Source organism: Asparagus officinalis, chromosome 2, assembly GCF_001876935.1.
Source record: "Asparagus officinalis chromosome 2, Aspof.V1, whole genome shotgun sequence".
Lineage (NCBI taxonomy): Eukaryota > Viridiplantae > Streptophyta > Magnoliopsida > Asparagales > Asparagaceae > Asparagus > Asparagus officinalis.
Window position 1 is genome coordinate 63,300,742 of NC_033795.1, and position 10,048 is coordinate 63,310,789.

Sequence of the window (10,048 nt, forward strand, 5' to 3'; positions counted from 1 at the left end):
AGATCCGGTTACAACGAAATCAAAGAAAAAGAAATAAAAAGATTACAACTTTCCTTTTTCGAACAAATCACGAGCTCCTGTTTTGCGGTCACTCGCTTTGGTGGGTTCTTCGCCTGCGCCGGGGTTTATCCGTGGACCACCGCATGATCTAGATCTGGTCGGATCTACGAAGTATGACGAGTATTATTTCGCAAAGGAAATAATAGCCGGGGGGGGATTAATTCACCAAGGAAATAATCGCCCTAGTTCTCGGGATCAAAGGCCAAGCTTTGATCCGGAGGATGACTACGTAGATCTGAGATCCGGTTCCTCTCTAACTCTTGCCTTATTTGGCGTTGACGATCGCCGAGCACCGGATCTGGAAGAGCAAATCCTCAAAGTCCCAAAGCTTCAATCTTTTTTAGTTCTGAGCATTGAATCCAGCAGAGCTTCGCCTCCAAAATTTCCAACCCCCTAACAAATGAACCAAGCCCTCTATTTATAGGCCCTCTGAACAGTGCCCGCGCACAGATCTGGGCCGGCCACCTATAAGTGGCTCGGCTAGTAAATCCGGATCCTGATTAGGCACTAAATCCGCTTCTGAGTTCGAGTCCGCTCTTGGTTGGATGACTCGTTGATTCCTCAACCCGTTAGCTTGATTCCGCACGCGAGTGGATTCATTCCGTTGTTTGAGTGCGGTTTGTCAGCTTCGTAGCCTCGTTAATCCGCTTCGTTGCGTGTCACTTGGCTTTGGCGTTGTGGACTGACGCTCCTGTTTGGATACGTCGCCCGATGGTTCGTCGGTTTGTGCCGAGCTGTGCTAAGGGACTGATAAGTAGTTTTATACGCCTACAGATACCCCCTCTAAAGTATTTCAGTCTCGTTCTTTTATAGAAGAGTCTGGAATACTTTGGATATGATTGTCCCATCCTTCGGGATATTTGGAATGGCTTCTGTTCTTGATTCCTTCAATCCTTCAGGCTATTCGGTGCTTTGTCGAATGTCTGTAAGGTTTCCGGTGCTGTATTTATTGTCTGACCGTTGTCGGAATTTTAAACTTGAAGTCGATTCCTGATTTTCTAATCTTTAGCTCGTGCTTGTTGGTTGATGCAACATAGAACTGACCATCGGTCATCGGCGTTGAATCTTCATTTACAACGCGTTGTCTGGCGTTTGAGCTTCTTTGTGACGCGTTGTCCAGCATCCAAGCTGGAGTATACACAGTTTAAGCTCTTAAGTAATTGGAGCGTGGCGGATACTCGAGTCACAAGACCAATCTACGGAGTTGATACATCTATGACTCGTATTTATAGAATTTTTGGCAAATTCTCAGCCATCAACGGGTTTGATGAGCCTTTACCGACTATCGTTTGAGTCGGGCTAGCATGCGGATTGTTCAAGTCCATTCCGCATGTGACGTTAAGCTAAAAGAGTTGGCCCTTTTAGTGCTACAATATTGAATACGTAGACTTCGTCTTTCTCCTGTGAAAAGACTAAACAACAACGTGTATGAGACGTTGACTTAGGATTTTTGGCAAATCCTTAGCCTTCAACGGATTTGACGTGCTCTTACCGACTACCGTTTGAATCGGGCTTACATGCGGATTGTTTTAATCCATTCCGCATGTGACATTGCGCTAAAGGGATGAACTCCCTTAGACTTTGTGCTATGATGTTGAATACATAGGCTTTACCATTTGTTACGGGAATAGGCTACCCGGCGACATGTGTTAGGCGTTGACTTGAGGATTTTTGGCTAACCCCCAACCTTCAACGGAATTGATTAGCCTTTACCGATTACCGTTTGAGTCGGGCTAGCATTCGAATTGTCTAAATTCGTTCTGCATGTAACGTTGTGCTAAGAGAGTGAATTATCTTAGACTTTGCTGCTACAACTTTGAATACGTAGACTTCGCCATTGTTATGGGAATAGGCTACCCAGCAACGTGTATTAGAGGCTCATTTATCCCTACTTAGGCTTCGGGATAAAATACCCCATGTTCGCGGGAAAAACCGTTGCTTTCTTCATTAATGATTCCATTGTACACTCTTGTAATAGTCTATCGATTACAAAGATCCGGTCTTTTTATAAGATCCGGTTACAACGAAAATCAAATTGAAAAGAAATGAAAATTACAACTTTGTTTCCTTGTTTGTCGAACGAATCGCGAGCTCCTGTTTTGCGGTCGCTCGCTTTTGTGGGTTCTTTGCCTGCGCCGGGGTTGTTTGCCGTGGACCACCGCGCGATCTAGATCCGGTCGGATCTACGCAGTACAACGGGTATTATTTCACCAAGGAAATAATAGCCGGGGAGGATTGTTTCACTAAGGAAACAATCGTCCAAGTCTCGGGATCTAAGACCAAGCTTAGATCCGGAGTGTATCAACGTAGATCTGAGATCCGGTCCTCTCGAACTCCTGCCTTATTTGGCGTTGATGATCGTCGAGCACCAGATCTGGATGTGCAAGTCCTCGAAGTCCCAAAGCTTGAATCTTGTTAAGTTCTGAGTCTTGAGTTTAGCAGGGCTTCGCCTCCTCCAAAATTTTCCAACCCTCCTCAATGAACAAGGGGGTGGCCTATTTATAGGCTACCCTCACTGTGCCTTGGGCACAGGGTGGCCGGCCACAAGTGGCTCGGCCACCGAGCCACCTAGGTAGCTCGTATACTTTTCGGAGTATTAAGAAGCAGTTTATACTCGTATACTTTTCGGAGTATTAAGAAGCAGTTTATACTCGTATACTTTTCGGAGTATTAAGAAGCAGTTTATACTCGTATACTTTTCGGAGTATTAAGAAGCAGTTTATACTCGTATACTTTTCGGAGTATTAAGAAGCAGTTTATACTCGTATACTTTTCGGAGTATTAAGAAGCAGTTTATACTCGTATACTTTTCGGAGTATTAAGAAGCAGTTTATACTCGTATACTTTTCGGAGTATTAAGAAGCAGTTTATACTCGTATACTTTTCGGAGTATTAAGAAGCAGTTTATACTCGTATACTTTTCGGAGTATTAAGAAGCAGTTTATACTCGTATACTTTTCGGAGTATTAAGAAGCAGTTTATACTCGTATACTTTTCGGAGTATTAAGAAGCAGTTTATACTCGTATACTTTTCGGAGTATTAAGAAGCAGTTTATACTCGTATACTTTTCGGAGTATTAAGAAGCAGTTTATACTCGTATACTTTTCGGAGTATTAAGAAGCAGTTTATACTCGTATACTTTTCGGAGTATTAAGAAGCAGTTTATACTCGTATACTTTTCGGAGTATTAAGAAGCAGTTTATACTCGTATACTTTTCGGAGTATTAAGAAGCAGTTTATACTCGTATACTTTTCGGAGTATTAAGAAGCAGTTTATACTCGTATACTTTTCGGAGTATTAAGAAGCAGTTTATACTCGTATACTTTTCGGAGTATTAAGAAGCAGTTTATACTCGTATACTTTTCGGAGTATTAAGAAGCAGTTTATACTCGTATACTTTTCGGAGTATTAAGAAGCAGTTTATACTCGTATACTTTTCGGAGTATTAAGAAGCAGTTTATACTCGTATACTTTTCGGAGTATTAAGAAGCAGTTTATACTCGTATACTTTTCGGAGTATTAAGAAGCAGTTTATACTCGTATACTTTTCGGAGTATTAAGAAGCAGTTTATACTCGTATACTTTTCGGAGTATTAAGAAGCAGTTTATACTCGTATACTTTTCGGAGTATTAAGAAGCAGTTTATACTCGTATACTTTTCGGAGTATTAAGAAGCAGTTTATACTCGTATACTTTTCGGAGTATTAAGAAGCAGTTTATACTCGTATACTTTTCGGAGTATTAAGAAGCAGTTTATACTCGTATACTTTTCGGAGTATTAAGAAGCAGTTTATACTCGTATACTTTTCGGAGTATTAAGAAGCAGTTTATACTCGTATACTTTTCGGAGTATTAAGAAGCAGTTTATACTCGTATACTTTTCGGAGTATTAAGAAGCAGTTTATACTCGTATACTTTTCGGAGTATTAAGAAGCAGTTTATACTCGTATACTTTTCGGAGTATTAAGAAGCAGTTTATACTCGTATACTTTTCGGAGTATTAAGAAGCAGTTTATACTCGTATACTTTTCGGAGTATTAAGAAGCAGTTTATACTCGTATACTTTTCGGAGTATTAAGAAGCAGTTTATACTCGTATACTTTTCGGAGTGTTTAAGAAGCAGTTTATACTCGTATACTTTTCGGAGTGTTTAAGAAGCAGTTTATACTCGTATACTTTTCGGAGTATTAAGAAGCAGTTTATACTCGTATACTTTTCGGAGTATTAGTTCTTTCATTGCAACGCATTGATAGGCGTTGACCTAGGGTCACGCGTTGTCCGGCGTTGACCTTAGGGTTTTGAACGTCGTACGTTGAATTTTTGCTCGCAACGCGTTGACTGGCGTTGACCTAGGGATCACGCGTTGACCGGCGTTGACCCTAGGGTTTCGAACGTCGTACGTTGAACTTTTTGCTCGCAACGCGTTGACTGGCGTTGACCTAGGGTTACGCGTTGTCCGGCGTTGACCTTAGGGTTTCGAACGTCGTTGGATGCTCAAGTCACGAGACCAACTAATGGAGCTGATGCGTCAGTGACTCTCGTATTTATAGGATTTTTGGCAAACCCTCAGCCATTAACGGGTTTGATGAGCCTTTACCGACTACCGTTTGAGTCGGGCTAGCATGCGGATTGTTCAAGTCCGTTCCGCATGTGACGTTAAGCTAAAAGAGTTAACCCTTTTAGTGCTACGATATTGAATACGTAGACTTCGTCTTTCTCACGGGAATAGACTACCCGGCGACGCGTGTTAGGCGTCGACTTTGGGGTTTTTGGCTAACCCCCAGCCTTCAACGGATTTGATTAGCCTTTACCGACTACCGTTTGAGTCGGGCTAGCATGCGGATTGTCTAAATCCGTTCCGCATGTAACGTTGTGCTAAGAGAGTGAATTCTCTGAGACTTTGTGCTATGATGTTGAATACATAGGCTTCGCCATTGTTACGGGAATAGGCTACCCGGCAACGTGTATTAGACGTTGACTTATCCCTACTTAGGCTTCGGGATGAGATACCCCAGAATCGAACTCTGGTGTCTTTTTCTACGGGGAAAGACTAAACCGGCGACGCGTGTTAGGCGTCGGCATATCCTTTCTTAGGATTCAGGATGAAATTCCCCATGCGTGTAAGGCATGGATTTTGGTGTTATTAATAACAACCTGCCACAATGTTGAATATGTGGACGGATGTTCTTTTCAACGGTTAAGAACTAACCGGCAGCGCGGGTTAGGCACAGACTTATCCTTGCTTAGGTTTCAGGATAGAATACCCCAGAATCGAACTCTGGTGTCTTTTTGTACGGAAAAAGACTAAACCGGCAACGCGTGTTAGGCGTTGACTTATCCCTACTTAGGATTCGGGATAAAATTCCCTGTACCTGTGAGGCACAGATTTTGGGATTTGAAAAAGGTGGTGTCTTCTCTTGGGGCAAAGACGAACCCGAAATGGGAGAGGAAGAATTTTATATTCTATCTCCCGAAAATGAAGAAGAAGAATTTTATATTCTCTCTTCAATTGGAAAGGAGACTCGAGGTGGGATCTCCACCCCCAGAATCCGGAAAGGTGAAACTGAGAGTGGGATCTCCACTCCGAGAATCGAAAAGATTCGGATAACCCTAACTGTCGGAAGGTTTGATTACCGAACTAAAGATGAATTTCTCGTTTATCGAGAGTGAATTATGGTTTTGACCCTAACTGTAGGAAGGTTTGGCCAAACAGGAGTTTGAGGTGACCCTAACTGTAGGAAGGTTTGATCACTCGATTTGAAAGTGGACCTCTCGTTCATTGGAGGAATCGAGAGGGGATTTTGGTTTTGGTCCTAACTGTAGAAAGGTTTGACCGAATGGAAGGTTTAAGACGATCCTAACTGTAGGAAGGTTTGATCGCTTGATTTGTGGACCTCTCGTTCATTGGGAGAATCGAGAGGGGATTTTGACTGTGGTCCTAACTGTAAGAAGGTTTGACCAAGTGGGTGTTTTGAGACAATCCTAACTGTAGGAAGGTTTGATCGCTCATCTAACAAAGAGAGTGTTGAGTACACAGACATGGTGAGAATTTGAATGGGAGTTCTTATTCATTACATTGTTGTGGTTTTGGGAACTTCCCGTTACATAAATCGTCCACCCCCAGTTTCCTCTGCGGAACTGGTTCGGACATTATTATCAGTTACCTAACCGGGTTATCCTTAAGAATATTAGCTTAATATTCTCCAGGAACTTCCCGTCAAAAGTGGGAAACAGTTTAGACTCATATACCTATTGGAGTATCAGGGAGTAGTTTAACCTCTTATACCGGTCGGAGGATTGAGAAACAGTTTATACTCGTATACTCTTTGGAGTTTTGAGAAGCAGTTTATACTCTTATACTTATCGGAGTCTTAGGAAGCAGTTTATACTCTTATACCGGTCGGAGTTTGCCATTCTCAATTGGCTTACCTCAGCGTTATGACGCCAGCTTCAACCAAGGTCTGAATGCTATTCTTGAGAGCAAAGCAATCCTTGGTGGGATGAACGACCCTCCTGTGGTATGCACAGTACTTTGGGTCCGTAGTGTTGTCAGCTTCCTCCTCATTTGTGATAGGTGGAAGCTTGATCTTGTTACCTTCAAGGAGGGATTCGAAGATGGCTGGAACGTCTTCATCCTTGAAGGAATACTCTCTTTGGAGTCTCGGACCCGAAGTCTTCTGTTGCCTTCGGGATTGTTGTTGTGACGCTTGACTAGCACCACCAGTAGCTGCAGGTGTTTTGCCCTTACCACGAGAGGCGAAGTTTGAGTTCAGCGGATCAACCGTCGGTCGGTTCCTCTCGGCCTTCTTCCTCCTAAGGAATCGCTCAGCCTGCTCCCCTCGGACCTTTAGATCCTTCCAAGTATCAGACGGTGCTGTTCCCATTGCTTCCAACACGTCCAACGCGAGGTTGTTGTGGCAAGTCTGGAAGATGAATTCTTCGGTGATCGGGTCCCAGCAATTCATCGCCTTGTTCCGGAATCTTTTGACAAAGGCTTCGACTAACTCCCCATCCTTCTGCTTCTCATCGAGTAATGACCCGATAGATATCTCGGTGTCGTCGTCGAAGAAATTGGTGAGGAACATGGTCTCCATGTCGTCCCAGCTGTTCACGCTACCTGGCTTGAGGCGGCGATACCAATCGAAGGCAGCTCCGCGAAGAGTGCCGACGAATGACCGCACCATCAGAGGCTCATTGCCGGAGATTACACCCAGGTGTGATTTGAAATAAATCAAATGCTGAGTGGGGGAACCCTTCCCATCGAACGGCGTGAAGTTAATCAGACTGAACTTCGCCGGATAGGGGATCGATTCCCATTCTCGTGGGTATGGACAAGGAATGCCCGTCTTCTTCACCTCTTGAGCGGAGATCAATGTGTTGATTTTACTCTCGAGGTTTTTGATCTTCGAGTCTTCACTTGAATCTTCATTGGCATTCTCGTTACCACCCCCTGCATTGATGAGAGGATTGTCGGCATTGTGAGCTTCATCCCTATCCGTGTGCTGCTCTTCCTGAACAACCTGGTTACGGCGGCTTGATTCACCTTGCAGGTTCGTCAGTGCCTGAATTTGTTGCTCATGCATCTCTTTCATAGTCTGCATGGCCATCTGCATATCGAACCTGAAGGTTTCTTATTGTTTGGCTATGGCATCTTCGAGCATCTTAGCCACTTCCTCCGCGCTTATCATCAGTGACTCGCGGGGTTGTCCTTCGCTGGACACTGTGTTATCTGATGCGACCGCGGAGTAGGAATCCGATTCTTCACCTTCTGAAGGCAATCTTGTCCGAATCCTACCATAAGTTCCTCGTGCGATGGCTCCGGACTGCAGACGGGTTACACGCCAGGACGCTTCCAGAAACGACTTGAGATCAATCTTTGTCGATGTCTCTTTGCTGGTCATGTTGGCGGTGACCCTCGGAAATTCTCCGTCTTTAACCACCGTTCTTCTTTGCCGGAAACGCCTATACCTTGGTTTTGGCGTTTCGGTGCCGAGCCTTTCGAACACTGAAATTCTCTCGGGGACTCCCTTGATGCAGTTGCATTGAGACAGGGACATTGAATTTCCCGTTCTCGGGGACTCCTCTTCCTGGTTCTATTCGTACCCCCAGCACGATAGTACAACTCGTCATTTTGACAGTCAGAGTAACCTATCGTGTGCGGGCACGCCTTCTCAGGTACAACACAATCATTATCAGATGATAATGTTTCCATCTGAGGTTGACTTGCCTTCTTTGGGCTTTCAAAGGTTACCCGCCTCAAAACATGCCTTTTTGGGCGTGAATTTTCGGCGTGATCTTGGACTTCAATGCGCAAATTGGTGCGCGCAGCTGCCTTGAGGTCTTTGTCATGCTGGAGGTGATGGCGACGCCCAGTATGTTGAGTCGTTCTGGGCTTCTTCATCGGGCCCAAATGCTCGTGAATTGGAGCTTTGCCTCTCTCGTCGGGAATTGGGCCGAGGCGCTCCAAGATTGGCTTTCTCCTTCGGGAGGATTCTGCATGATCTCCCGGAGAAGTTATTGGGATTGACGGCGACTTTGGTTGACTCGCCGGAGTTTGACCTTCCTTAGAAGGCTGCACTGGTTGCTTTTTGGCCTGAGTCGCCACTTCAGACTTAGGCTTCCAGACCTGGCGTGTTGGTGGTGGCTTCTTCGTCACCTCCTTTTGCAGTCTTCTACGGGCTTCCTAAGCTTGAGCCCGTGCCTGCGCTGACATCGCGCGGCGCTTGCGAATGCGCTCCTCGAGCGTCGAACGGTTCCGTTTGACGCGGACCCATTCTTTCTTTGGCGGCTTGGAAGAGTCGCCATTCATTGGTGGTTGAGGCTGTTTGCCTCTTCTGTTCTTCAACTCCGCGTGGTAGCGGAATCCGTCCGTAGACTCCATCGCCTTAGCGAATTGCCGCGCAAGGCGTTGACGACGCCTCTGGCGGGCTCTCTTTGAGAGAGTCACAACGCCCTGAACAGTGGAGGCGTTGGCGGGAGTTGGGTTGACCTGATTGGAGGTCGGTGGAACTTCATTTGACGCAACTTCGGCGTCAGTTGGGTTGAGAGCTTCGTGGGCTTCCCGAGCAGCTTCAAACCAACGAGCTTTTCTCCCGGAGGAGAACTTCTTGGACTTGCGGGGGGAGATAGAGCCGGACGAGGACACGTACTCCTCGAACTTGGCTTGGTCGAACTCGTACTCGACCTCCTCCACGACCGGGATTGCAATCCGCGGCTGCGACGCATCGATCTCGTTGGCGAGATCGTCGGCTCCCACTGTGGTCGCCAGATTGTTCGCGTGGAAAACTGTTTTCTTTTTCATTGATATGATTGTCATCTTGGGTTACAAAGATCCGGTCTTTTATAGATCCGGTTACAACTAAATCAAAGAAAATAAAGAAAAAATTACAACTTTCCTTCTGTGAACAAAACGCGAGCTCCTGTTTTGCGGCCGCTCGCTTGTGTGGGTTCTTTGCCTGCGCCGGGGTTAATCCGTGGACCACCGCGCGATCTAGATCCGGTCGGATCTACACGAGTATGCGGGTATTATTCCACGAAGGGAATAATAGCCGGGAGGGATTAATCCACCAAGGGAATAATCGCTCGGATCTCGAGATCTAAGACCAAGCTTAGATCTGGAGTGTAGCCTCGTGTAGATCTCAGATCTGTTCTTTCTTCCTCTCGAGATCCTGCCTTTTCTGACGTGGATGGTCGCCGAGGATCAGATCTGAATGGTGCAAGTCTTCTGGTCTTCAAGCTCCGAGTTCACTCTTCAATCCGGCAGAGTTTCGGCTCTTGAAAGTTCGACCTCTGAAAATGAACATCTCTAGGCCTATTTATAGGCTCTCAGGACAGTGGCTGCAAAAAGGGAATTGTCGGCCACCTCGGGCCACTGTCGGCCACCTCGGGGTGGCCGACACTGTGCCTAGCCACCTTGGGGTGGCTCGGCTCATGGCCGAGCCACCCCAAGGTGGCTCGGCCACCGAGCCACCCCGAGGTGGCTCGGC